Raw genomic sequence first — 13,071 nt, 5'->3', positions numbered from 1 at the left:
CTCCAAGTTGCTGGAGCCCATCCTTGATCACATATTAACATCCAACTGTTGGACTTCCTTTCTCTGCATAAAAAATGCAGAGGGGTTTTTAATAGAGTTAAATAGCTTGCATTTTATAAAATTTTCTGTCTTCCATTCCCAATCCTAATCAGGGAGATTGGTTGCATCTAAAAATAACTTTAAAAAAATTTTTTTATTTGAAAATTGACTTAAAAGCGATTATTTTAAAAAAACCATTTTCCATTCATTCAAAATTTTCTTAATTTTTAGCAGGGAGCCTGTTCAGTGTCTGTGCTTCAGTTGATGCCCATTCCACTTTGAGAAAAGGAAGAAAAAGGGGAGAGAGGAAAACGCCGGGGACCCACCACGTGCCTCATGCCTTGGGAGAAGCACTCACAAGCTCACGTTTACAGCTGAGAACTCTAGAGCACAGAGACGTTAAGCAACTTTCCGACAGTCACACTGCTAGTGGCTGATGGAGGCAGGATGACTAACAGACTCAGCTTCTGGAAAACACCAATGCTGTCATTTTCTTAGTCCTCTTGACCCATATCATTTGAGCCCTGATAATAAACTAATTTTGCCTACCAAGACCCATCCTGCACAGGAGCAGTGGAAATACTTTTCAATCTGCCTGTTGTAAGAGGGGATTCTAGTCTCCATCCTCCTAGGGCTGTGGTGAGGATTAAATCTCACAAATCTAGGTTTGTTCAACTGAGCACCCAGAAGGCACTTCATCTTTATTAGCTGGCATTATTATTTCGTCCTTCAAAACTAATTGACTTTCTGTCCCATTCTCCAGGCCCTGCCTGCTATAGAAGATTTCTAAATGATGAGTTTTTGGAGGACTGGATCCACATTAGATCCCATCCTCAGCTTGGAGTATGATGCCTGGCACTGAGCTCAGCAAAATCTGGTTGATTGAATGGCAGTAGTGGTAACTGGCTAAATGAGTAAAGGATACACTGGCAAATATCTACTCTGCGAGGGCAGCCCAATGCCTTGGGCTGTTGCAAATGCACCCCTAAAGACCGTAATGGATCATGCTAATGGCAGAAATATGACACACGGCAGCAGGCTAAGACATATTTAAGAGTAGATGGGAAATTTTGTCTCTGTAAGGTATATTATGAGGACGATGGTGTCTTCTTTTTGTGCCTTCAAATTGTTCTATTTTTAAAGTTAGGCTTTCTAACCTTTTGTTTTTAAGTGCTAACTATTTGCTAGATGATGAGCGCTGGTATGGATCAATCATATGCAGTGATGGTTATGTAAGCAGACTAAGGGAATAAGAAAAGAATTAAGCTGCAACTTTTGCGATAAAGTTGGTTAGCAGGAAGCAGCTGAAGAGCTGAACTTCGATGACTTTGCTTATTATAACGTTTAACTCTCTACCCAAGGAGGAGCTTAAGCTTCATTAACATAACACTAGATGTATGAACAAGCATGATGTGAAACTGAGCATGTACCAACAAAATCCCACCTCTGCATGTGATGACCTAGACAAGAACTTTGCATATTCATGTATGTACTAAATAAAAAAGGCTGTCACTTTTTCTTTAGAGAGACACTGCTTTGGGAACTATCCCCAGTGTTCTCATGACTTGTGAGTAATAAAGTTTTCCTTTCTCCAATCTGATCTCGGTAGTTTGTTCTGAATATACTCTCAAGGAGGCGGACCCCTTGAGTCCAGTGACAGTCACATTAACTGCCCTGATCCAATCATTATACAACATACACATGTATCAAAACATCAGATGTACCACATAAGCATGTACAATTACAATGTGTCAATTAAAATAAATAAATTAAAAAACATTCTTCCTTAAGGTGGAATGAGGTTTATATTAAAAGAAATAATATTAGGAGCACTAACATGTGGGTCTCCCTGCTTCAGGAACATGGAGACTTTTACTTCCTGGTCCCCAGTGGGATCATGTGACTCTCACTGGCCAATGGGTTGTGAGCCTAAGTGTTCCCTTTCACTTCTGAGCTGGACCATTTGTTTGCCTGGTGTGACACTCTGGTACTCTCTTTTTTCTCCATTCCTGACACCAACAACATTCAATTTAATAGTTGTTCCATCAACCTGAGACCTCCAGTGACTAAAATGCCCAGGACTCCCCTATTAACTTTAAACAACATATGAAAGAAAGAAACAAATGTTTTAAGGTGCTGAGTTTTTCTGGGTTGGAGACTATTTGTTATGGCAGTATAACTTAGCCTGTCCTGGCTCATACAAAATATTTATGTATTCAGTCTTTGCTAAGAACCAGGCACTGTTTTTTTCTTTTTGTTTGTTTGTTTTGTTTTGTTTTGACCGGTAAGGGGGTTACAACCCTCGGCTTGGTGTCGTCTGCCCCATGCTCAGCCAGTGAGCGCACCGGCCACCCCTATATAGGATCCGAACCCGCAGCCTCAGCACTACCAGCGCTGCACTCTCCTGAGTGAGCCACGGTGCTGGCCCAGAACCAGGCACTGTTAACTGTTAAAAAATTAGCATAGTTAAGGGCCGACTCCATGGCGCACTCGGGAGAGTGCGGCGCTGGGAGCGCGGCAGTGCTCCCGCCCCGGGTTCGGATCCTACATAAGGATGGCCAGTGCGCTCACTGACTGAGCGCGGTGCGGCCGGTCACAAAAAAAAAAGACAAAAAAAAAAAAAAAAAAAATTAGCATAGTTAATGATCAAAATAACCCCATAAAGAGATTCTTCTGTATGTTTCTAACTGAGCTTTGAAAAGAGTAGCCCAGAGTCACACTGATAGTAAGTAGAGGGTCAAGATAGACTGAGGCAGTTTGACTCCTGAGTTCTTGCTCTTAACTCCTGTATGGTGCCACTTTGACGCCTCTCAAACAAACCAGTTAGTGCCACTAGACGGGTATAAACAAAGCCATCAGGAAGAGGTAGGGATGATACACCTTGGAAGGAACAGCAATGACCTTGGGGGGGGGGGGATAGATTGGGAGGCTTCCCTTTAAAGTACAGGTAGGAACCTGTGGCAGTCAAACTCTAAGGTGATCCCAAGATTCCAGCCGCATGGTGTTCACTCCGATGCAATCTCCTCTGCTTAAGTGTGGGCAGACCTGTTTCATTTGCTAGGTAAAAGGGTAGAGCAAAGGTGAAGGGAGTTTATAGAAGTGGCTAAGTTTTCAAATAGTTTTTTATTTGAAGGGGCATTATCCCGGGTAGGTTTGACTTAATCAGGTGAAAACCTTTAAAAGAGGGCCAAGTCCTCTCTGAGGTGAGAATTTCTCCTTGCTGGTTGATGAAGTGATGGAGTAAGAGCCAAGTGAAGGAATCCTATGTGACATTACACTGTGGGCAGCCTCTCGGAACTGCGTGTGGCCTCCAGAAAGCAAGGACAAGCCAGCCCCCTCAGTCCTACAGTTGCAAGGAAGTTACTTCTACCAACACCTGAATGACCTTGGAAGTGGATTCTTACCCAGCAAGACTTCCATATGCAGTGCAGCCTAGCCTCCACCTTGTGTGAATCTGAGTAGAGGACCCAGCTAGGCTGTGCCTGGACTCCTGACCTACAGAAACTGTCAGATAACAAAGTCATGTTGATTTAAGCCACGAAGTTGGTGATAACTTGCTCTGCAGCAATAGAAAACTAATACAGAGTCCAGAATGGGGATTGGATGAAAGGATATTCCAGAAAGTAGGATGAAGAAAGGATAGGAGGTGGTAACTCAACACCCCCAGCACAGGTAAGTGAAGGGGTGAGAAGCTTGGATGTGTTCTGGGAGGGCCTCAGACGGCAGACTAATGTGGTTGGGAGTCTTTTAGGTAAAAATGAGAACTCTGAGAAACTTTCAGCATGAGAGTGATGTGATGCCACAAACAGAGAAGTACTTGGGTAAGATTGACCTTGAAGTGGGGAGTGGAGTTTGGGATGTACAGTGGGGTGAAAGGTGAGCACTCACCCCAAAATATACATCCACATGCTAACCCCAGGAACATGAGAACGTGACCTTTTTTAAAAGAGTCTTTGCAGATGTAACAAATTTAAGAATCTCAAGATGAGATGATCCTGGATTATCTGGGTGGACCCTAAATCCAATGACAGGTGTCTTTATAAGACTGAAGTCTAGAAGATTAGACATACAGAAGAGGAAAACACACAGGACATGGAGGAGACAAGACCATGTGAAGAGGAGGCAGATCGGAGTGACATATCTACACTCCAAGAACAGCAAGGATTGCCAGCAACCATCAAAAGCCAAGGAGAGAGAGGAATGAATAGGAAGGCCTCTGGAAGGAATCCACCTGCCAACACCTTGATTTTACACCTTTGGCCTCCAGAGGTATGAAAGAATAAACTTCTGTTGTTTTAAACCATCCAGTTAATGGTAATTTGTATTAGTAACCCCAGAAAACTAACAAAGAATGATTTGGAGAGAGAAGGAACTGAGGCCAAACAAGAGGACAGTGCAGTTGTCCACACATGACATGTACGGGTTCCAAGCCTGAGAGTGGTGATGGGAATGGACGGTGTAGAGTCCTCTCCTCGTGTCTGAATTCTTATTATTTCCCCCTTATGTATTACACAAACGCACAGAAACTCATTTACTGAAAACTTAACATGTGCCACGCACATACACATTGCATTCATTACTTAATTCACACAATGAAAGCACATTAGAGAGTGTTATTACTCCCATTTTGTGGAGGAGAAAACTGAGACACAGAAAAGTCAAGTAACTTGCCTATGGACAAAGCACTGCCCATAGGCGGAGCTAGAATTGAGGTCCAAGTCTGTCAAACTGAAAGGGTAATGCCCTTAACCAAATGCTGCACTATCTCTGTGCTCTTTCTTTCATAAAGAAGCATCATAAAGTGTTCTTAGATCTGTTAATTCAAGAAATCCTGGAAACAGTGCAGGAGGGCTCCTCTTTCTCTGCATCCTCGCCTGCATTTGTTGTTCTCTGTCATTTTGATAATACACCCACTGTAAATTAGTGCAGCCATTATGCAAAATGGTATGGAGGTTCCTCAAACAACTGCAGATAGAATTACCATAAGACCCAGTAATCCCACTGCTGGGTATATACCCCCCAAAATGGAAATCATCATGTTAAAGGGATACCTGCACTCCCGTGTTCACTGCAGCTCTATTTACAATAACCAAGACTTGGAACCAACGTAAATGTCCATTGGCGGATGACTAGATAAGGAAAATGTGGTACATATACACAATGGAATGCTACTGTGTTATAAAAAAGATTAAAATTCTGCCATTCGCAGCAACATGGATGAACTTAGAGAAAATTACGTTAAGTGAAATAAACCAGGCACAAAAAGGGAAATACTGCATGTCCTCATTCATAAGTGGGAGCTGAAAAAATAAACAACTAAATTCAAAAAGAAAGACACAACAATCAGAATAATTTGTTGAATAACGAAAGGAGAGAACAGAACTGAGGTCATCAGAGGTGGGAAAGGGGGAGAGGGAGAGAGGTTAGTAAGATACTGGAAAAGGGACACACAAAATGATTACATTGTATAGTGTTAAATATACTAACTATCCTGATATGAGTATCACATATTGCACACGGGTATTGATATTCAACGTTGTACCCCACAGAAATGTGCAATCAATCAATCAATTATGTTGTAATAAATAAAAGAAGAAAAGAAAAGAAAGAAATCCTGGAAACACAAACACTGGGCTTGGGCCTTTGCCTGTGGCATCCTCTGGGTACAGCCAGAGTGCTAATTAGCTTTTGTTTATCACCTCTAATTACCCGAGACTCTCTGACAGTTTGAGTTCATGAATGCTAATGGGAAGACAAAGTCATGAGAAGTTAGAAGCAGAGGCCTCAGGCATACGAAACAAACTTTGTGTTTTAGCTGACCCAGTGACTTTTGGGGGGACAGAGTGATGAAAACATGGGGTTAAAAACAGAGATTGCGATGAAGAGGGCCACTTAGCATCTACTTCCTATCCCAAGAGCTCTCACCTTGCTGTAATTATTCTCTAAACAACTCAACTCAAGGACTAATGAGTTTTGAAAGACTGATGTAATAATTTTAACATTTGTATTGCAAAAGGTTGTAGAGCACATGTGTTATTTTCTTCCTGCCCTGCAACTGTTTCTCTTTCTACTGGTAATAGAACACTAATTGCTTGGGAAGCCATCCACCCCTACTTTAAGTCCATTCTGATCTTAACCTATAATCCAGCCCTGGGCTCCAAGAAGAACCATGTGGTTCAGACCTGGCCAATCACCATATTCTATCCCTATGGCCTCAGTGATTGGCTCAGGAATACACCAATGAGATTCAATTCCAATTTTTTTGGAAATGTTGGATAAGTATCTAAGTTGCAAATAGATCTAGTTGACTTCAGGCTCAGCTATATCCAGAAGCTCAATTGTATCTTCAAGAGCCTGTCATTCTCCATCTGTAGTCCTGTTTCCTTTATGTTGCTTCATTTTTAGGTACACACTCTATTTGTTAGGAATGATGGCTACCAGAATGGCCCTTCTCTGCCCCAGCATCCATATGTCAGATTTCACAAAAGAATTTTTAATTGGTCCTACTTGCCTGCACAGTCCACTCCTTTGGCCAATCACAATTGGGAAAGTGAAGTTCTAGGACTGGCCATGTCTGGGTCACCCTTGCAGCTGCAGGTGGGTGGTGCGGGCAGGCACCATAAGTCCTTATGGAGGATAAGTGGTGTATAAGTCCGTTTCTGTTGCTTATAACAAAATACAAGGAACTGGGTAATTTTTAAGAAAGTGAAATGTATTGCTTACAGTTTTGGAAGCTGGAAAGTCCAAAGTCCAGTGAATACATCTGGTGAGGGTTGTGGGGGAGGCAACAGCGACTCAGTGGTCTCACATGGCAGAAAATGTCAGACCAGAGGGAGACTGACCTCTCATGTGCTCTTCTTTTAAAGCCCTCAGAACCAGGCCTCTGACCACCATTGTTAATCCATTCAAGATGGCATAGTCCTACAATCTAATCACCTTTTCAAGGCCCCACCTTTCAATTGCCATAATAGGATTTTCCACCCTCAGCAATTACAGTGGGGATTAAGCCTCAATGAGGTTGTAGGTGGGGGGCATCCAATCTATAGCCAGTAGTTTCTCCAAGACAGGTGAATTTCAAATACTCTTCATAGTTCGTTTCAACTATGAGTGGTTCCTCTCCTTTGCAGGTTTCCAGAAAATGGGCTATATTGTTAGACGTTTCAGAGTTGGATGGGCACACTGGCTCTGTCAATGGTGTCACTGGCCAAATCTCATTCCTTGGAAGACTTACAATCCAATTTAGAAGCAGATATTGGCTACCTACTAGCACACTACTGCCAAGATACAGGAATAAGGCTGATGGACTCACGTGGGGAGGAAGGATGTTTAGGGGTCCATTATTCTCAAATTGAGCTGCTTACATTACTCCCCTTCCTAAATGTAGATGGGTTCCCATTTTATTAGGTCAAAGTCCAAAGTTCTATCTAACTTGATATCTGGGGCTCTTTCCAGCCCAACTGGAGCCCAGCTTTCTAATGACATCTCTTCTCTGCTTCTCTACCTTCTCATTTCTGCCATGCCCTGTTATGCTCCAACTGAAATGCACTGTTTTTTTGGTTTTTGTTCCCTGTAGGTGCATGCTCTTTGGCATCTCTGGACCTTTGCACGTGTGATTGCCTCACCTGGAATGCCTTTGTCTGTGAACAATCTTTTAAACACCCGTCTATTAAGCCTAAGTTATATTATAATCATCTGAGAGAAGCTATAATGCAGGGTTAAGAGTATAAACTCTGAAAGTTTAACACCCTGGTTCTACCACTTACCATCCATGTGATCTTGGACAAGTTGGCCTCAGTTTCCTCATCTGTAATATGGGGGATAATAATAGTACCTTCCTCTCAGAATTGCTGTGAGGTTTAAATGTGGTAAGTTATCTAACACACTTAGAGCAGGGCCTGGCATGGAAATACTTTAGAAATGCTTGCTCTTATTTTTATTAATTCACATGTCTGTGAATGGTCCTTGTAAATCATAGGCTCTTTGAGGGCAGTGACTGTGGCTACTTTTTCTGTGCCCTCCATGTGAGCATTAACAACCTCCGGGCTCATCCTGGGGGAAACTCACCCAGAAGCAAATCTCGGCAAACAGGAAAGCTGGGCTAAGATGAAGTGCTGGAAATGTGGCAAAAATGCCACCATTCAAGACAATGCCTAGGATTTCATGCCTATTGCTAACCTAGTGGACCATTGCAACAGGTGACAATACAGAGTTGAACATGTTCTTATGGAAATTAGCATCTGAACAGGGAAAGGCGGGGGATGGAGTGAAATGCAGGAGACAACACCAAGGAAATACTTGAGGGAGAAACAGTGCTCCCCAGAGCTCAGAATGCTGAGTCCTGTGCTGGATGGCTGGCAGATGGCCAGGGTACAGAGCAGTATTTAACTGCTCTGCTCTTGCTCCAAACAGCTGGGCTATAAATGCTCATACCTCAGCCAAAGAATAAGCAATCTCATCTGAAATTGTATTTTAGTGAAAATAAAAATAGGCTGGGTTGGAAGAGGGAGAGTTGAATTGCCTTTGATTCCATCCCCCCCTCCCTTTTATTGCCAAAATTGTATTGCTGCTTCTCCAGCTGCGATAACTCTTTCAGAAATAATAAGAGCTTTCATCTGTCTTAAACAGACTAACAAAAGAATTTATTTCTTCTGCCCTACCTGCTTGTGAAAATTGAGTTCAGTAATAACTGGCTTTTATATACTACCTTAATATGCATTATCATTGGACCCTCAGGGCAGCCATTGGAGGTAGGTGTGATAATCATCAATCATCACAGTTACAGATGAGGAAATGAAGGATCAGAGAGGTTAAGCAGCTTGCTCAAGGTCACACAGCCAGGGTATAAAGCAAGATGATATAAAGGAAAGAGATCCACTTTTGAGGTCAGAGAGATCTGGGTTCTTACTGTACTGCTCTGCTACTTTGCAGCTGGGTGAACTTGATTAAGCCTTTTCTCTTCTCTGAGTCTACACTTCCTAGTTATTGAAGTGTTATAGTAATGTTCACTCTATAAGTTTATTATAAATTGAATGAACAGTTATGTGAAAGGTTTTAATGTCAAGTATACTGCCTAATAACTTATTGTGCATTTGCTCCTTTTTCTTTTCTTTCTTTTTCTGAGAGTTGAATAGAGTTAGAACTTGAACTCAGAGCAGCTGATCTGTCAGTTGATCTCTCAGAACAGCTGATCCCACATTCTTTTCGCCTTTCTATGCTACCTAACATCTTTGCCCTCTGCCACTGTGATAATATAATGGCGGAGGGAGGTAATGTCTTCTTCTGAATCATCTGTCATATGGTGAGGGAGATCCCCGGGTACTAGAAAAACATGCGTTCATTTATTTGTTCAATGAGTGAGCTCCATGAGGATTTAGGGGGATGGTGAGTCCAGCTTTGAATATGTACATGTCAAACTGCCTGCGAGGACCCAAGTGGCACTGCTCAATAGTGAGGTGAATACACTGAGCTGAAGCTTGGGAAACCAATAGGAGCTTTGCTGCAGATTTATGACATAGCCATACAAGAGATCAGAGTATAATATCTGCTCTCACGATGCTCAAAGGAGGTAGACACAAGGTGTGGCAAAGACAGAAATAACTATAATACAGTATAAAACATGACAAGTGCGGGATTTCCACAGATCAAAGCAGACAAGAACTCTGTCCTCATGGAGCTTAGGCTGCAGGGAAATTTAAGAGACATTAATCAAAATTATATTCAAATGTATGTTAAAAATTGACATACCAAATTCTCCAACTGGATTTATGCTATCTCCAGAACTCATTCATTTATTTGTTCATTCTTAAAATGGATATTTATTCTGCTCCTACTACGAGCCAGACACCATGCTGGGTTCTGGAGATAATGTGATGAGTGAAAGAAGATAATAGTCTCTTCCTCCCATGGAGCTTAGAGTCTGTTGGAAGAAACAGAGAGACAGCAATCAAATGTTTGTGTAATAATACATAAAATTGCAAGTGTGTCAAGGGCTATAATGAATAGCAAATGATTCTAGTAAGTTTTGACCTAGGCAGGAAAGTTGGGGAGGACTTCCCTGGGGCATTGATATTAGAGCTGGGAAATAAATGTTGATAAGGCATTAAGTAGGTGAAGAAAGAAGGATGGAGAACACACAAGAGCAGCACATGCACAGGTCCTGTAGTGGGAAGAATATTGTGTATATGAAGGACTGACAAAAACCAGTGTAGCTCCATTCAGTGGGCATCTGGCTACAATCTAAAACCCAAATTGCATCCTTATCTACAACACAAACTGAGGTCCCATAAGTTACTTTGTAAGATGCAAATGACTGTAAGTTACCCCACTGGTTTATTAACATTGATTTTTTTTTAACTGAGAATTTAAAAAAATTGTGAGAGCTTCATTACCACCTTGAATAAATACATTGATTTATAAAGAAACTTTTCATTTGGGGAAATTTCAGATTTACAGAAAACACATCAATTTAAAGATGCATTCTGAACTTCAAAATGCTAAAAAGATACATCTTGGAATTGAAGCAATTTCTGTGATTATGACAATCACAGCTAATATTTCTTGGAGTTTTACATGTATCAGACACTCTGCTAAGCACGCTTGATTTACTCAGAGAATACAAATGGGAAAGAGAGCTGCAGCATGATTAACACACACTGTGAAGAATGCCAAGTCAAGGCTTGAACCCAGGCAGACTGGATTCAGAGCTCTGTACCTACTACATGCCTCTTGGTTTAGCTCCAGTTCCCAGGATAGGCTTTTTTTCTACCAGTTGCTTTTAGGGATAATTGATGAGCTGAGTGAGAAAGGATGAGGCTGAAGGGGGATTCAGTCTCTACTCAATGACACCTCCTGTGCCTTTGGGCATTTCTTTCTCCTCTGTGCTCATTTCTCCAATGCCAGACCAAGCACAACATGGAAATGTCATAGATTCCCTGGCCTCAGGGGAGATGATGGTCACCTCCAGGTTCAAGACCAGCCTGGCCACACTGGCTGCATGGATCTGCTGTGTTAGTACCAGCACCTTGACTTTCCAATAAATGGGGAGCCCAGGGGCTGTCGAAGACCACCTGATTATTTATGTTCCTTTCCAGATAGTCAGAGCCATCCTTAATTTCATTGATCTTGGCCACCATGAGAGGAAGATAGCCATTACTCATAACCCAGAATTGATCTCTTTTGCTAACTTGCTGAATTGGTTTTGTAAAACCTCTGGTGGCAAGTATTAAAGTAAATAAGTGATGTCCACCATAAGGAAGCTTAGAAAAAAATAAAATGTGCTCTTATTCACACCCTGTGCTTAAGTATAAAAATGGTTGTCACTAGCAAGGTGTGCATATTCCAGTATTCCTTGCTTGGCATGATGGACAAATTTTCTGTTATTTCTTTGGATTAAGACATATATGCATTTTATAGTTATACACTTATACAGAGACCTGGAACCTGTAAGTGTTAGAGATTAAAAGCGTGAGTCTCTACTCCGACTACATGAGATTGAACCCTAGACCTATTACTTTCTTTGTGAATTTAGATAAATTATTTAAATTCTCCATACCTCAATTTCCTTATCTGTAAAATCAGGTTAATAATAATACATACCTTATAAAGTTGTTGGAGGATGAAATGCATTTCCTAGCCAATAGTTAGTCCTCAATAAATGCTCCTTTTCTTCTTTTGCTACTCCTCTTCCTCCTCATTTTTATAGTTATTATTATTGTCAATAGGTTATTTCATTAGATTTTTCCAATTAACCTGTAAGAAAAGCAATAGCATCATTTTATTAGTGTAGCCCATTCAGATAGAGGAATAGGCTTGCAAACGTAGCCCCCTACTAAAGAGAAATTTCTCTCTGTTCTATTGACCTAATATCCCAGTATCTTTTTTTAGTCAATTTTATTGAGACATAATTAACATAAAATAAAATGCTCACATTTTAAATGCTTACATTTTAAATCACTCATTGACTTTTGTCGGGTTGATATGTCTGTGTAACCTCCACCACGATTGACATATAGAACATTTCCATCACCCGCAAATGTTCCCTTGTAATCCTTCCCAGTCAATCTCCATCCTCCAGTCACAGCCAACTATTGGTCTGCTTTCTGTCTCTAGAGATTATATTTGCCTTTTCTAGAATTTCATATAAATGGGATAATGCAGTGTGTACGCTTTCGTGTTTGGCTTCTTTTATTTGGTAGAGCGCTTTTGAGATTCACCCACATATGTGGATCAGTAGTTTGTTTCTTTCTATTGATAAGTAGTATTACACTGCGTGAATGTCACACTGTATTAATCAGCTGGTGGGCATTTGTGTTGTTTCTAGTATTTGCCTGTTTTGAATAAGATTGCTCGGAATATTTGTGCATAATCTCCACGTTCGTATGGGCATATGCCTTCTGGGCAGATACGAAGTAGTAGAATTGCTGGAGAACCACAGAATGCTAACTACAATGTCAGGACTTCTCCTTCAAACACTTATCTATACGAATACTTACATATTATTTTTTGATTCAGGGCTTTTAAAAAGATTATGAAAATATTCATAGGACTATATATAATTTATCATAAGTTGACCTATACTAATAATACCCAATGACAAATATTATGTAGTGACATTCTGCTGATAGCCTCAAAGACTTCTCTAAGACATAGTGGCTTACTTCAATAGAATAGGAAAAATGTCTCCCTCCTGCTCTGGACATTGTCACTGGTAATTCCCTTCAGAACTGTTTTAGTCCATTTACTGTTACTTGTAACAGAATGCCTGAAACTAGATAATGTATTTTTAAAAGAGGTTGATTTCTTACAGTTTTGGAGACTGGAAAGCACAAGATCCAGGAGTGCATCTCTGGTGAGCACCTTCTTCATGGCAGGAACTCTCGGATGAGTCCCATAGCAATGCAGGGTATCATGTGGAGAGAAATCACATGGAAAGAGTGGCAGGAGCTTTTCCACAAGCTTCCTTCCTCTCCTTATAAAGCCCCCAGTCTACTCCCTGATAATCCATTAAACCATTAACTCATTAATCCACAAATG

General features: G+C 41.1%; 1 pseudogene; it reads left to right on the top strand.

The window, feature by feature from the left end:
- The first annotated feature begins 4,131 nt into the window (after positions 1–4,131).
- Positions 4,132–13,071, top strand: part of LOC134380997 (chromodomain-helicase-DNA-binding protein 2-like) — a 188,240-nt pseudogene continuing 179,300 nt past the window's right edge.

This window comes from Cynocephalus volans, chromosome 6, assembly GCF_027409185.1.
Source record: "Cynocephalus volans isolate mCynVol1 chromosome 6, mCynVol1.pri, whole genome shotgun sequence".
NCBI classification, from domain to species: Eukaryota; Metazoa; Chordata; class Mammalia; order Dermoptera; family Cynocephalidae; genus Cynocephalus; species Cynocephalus volans.
Note: the sequence above shows the minus strand (reverse complement) of the source record. Positions and strands in the feature narration are given on the sequence as shown.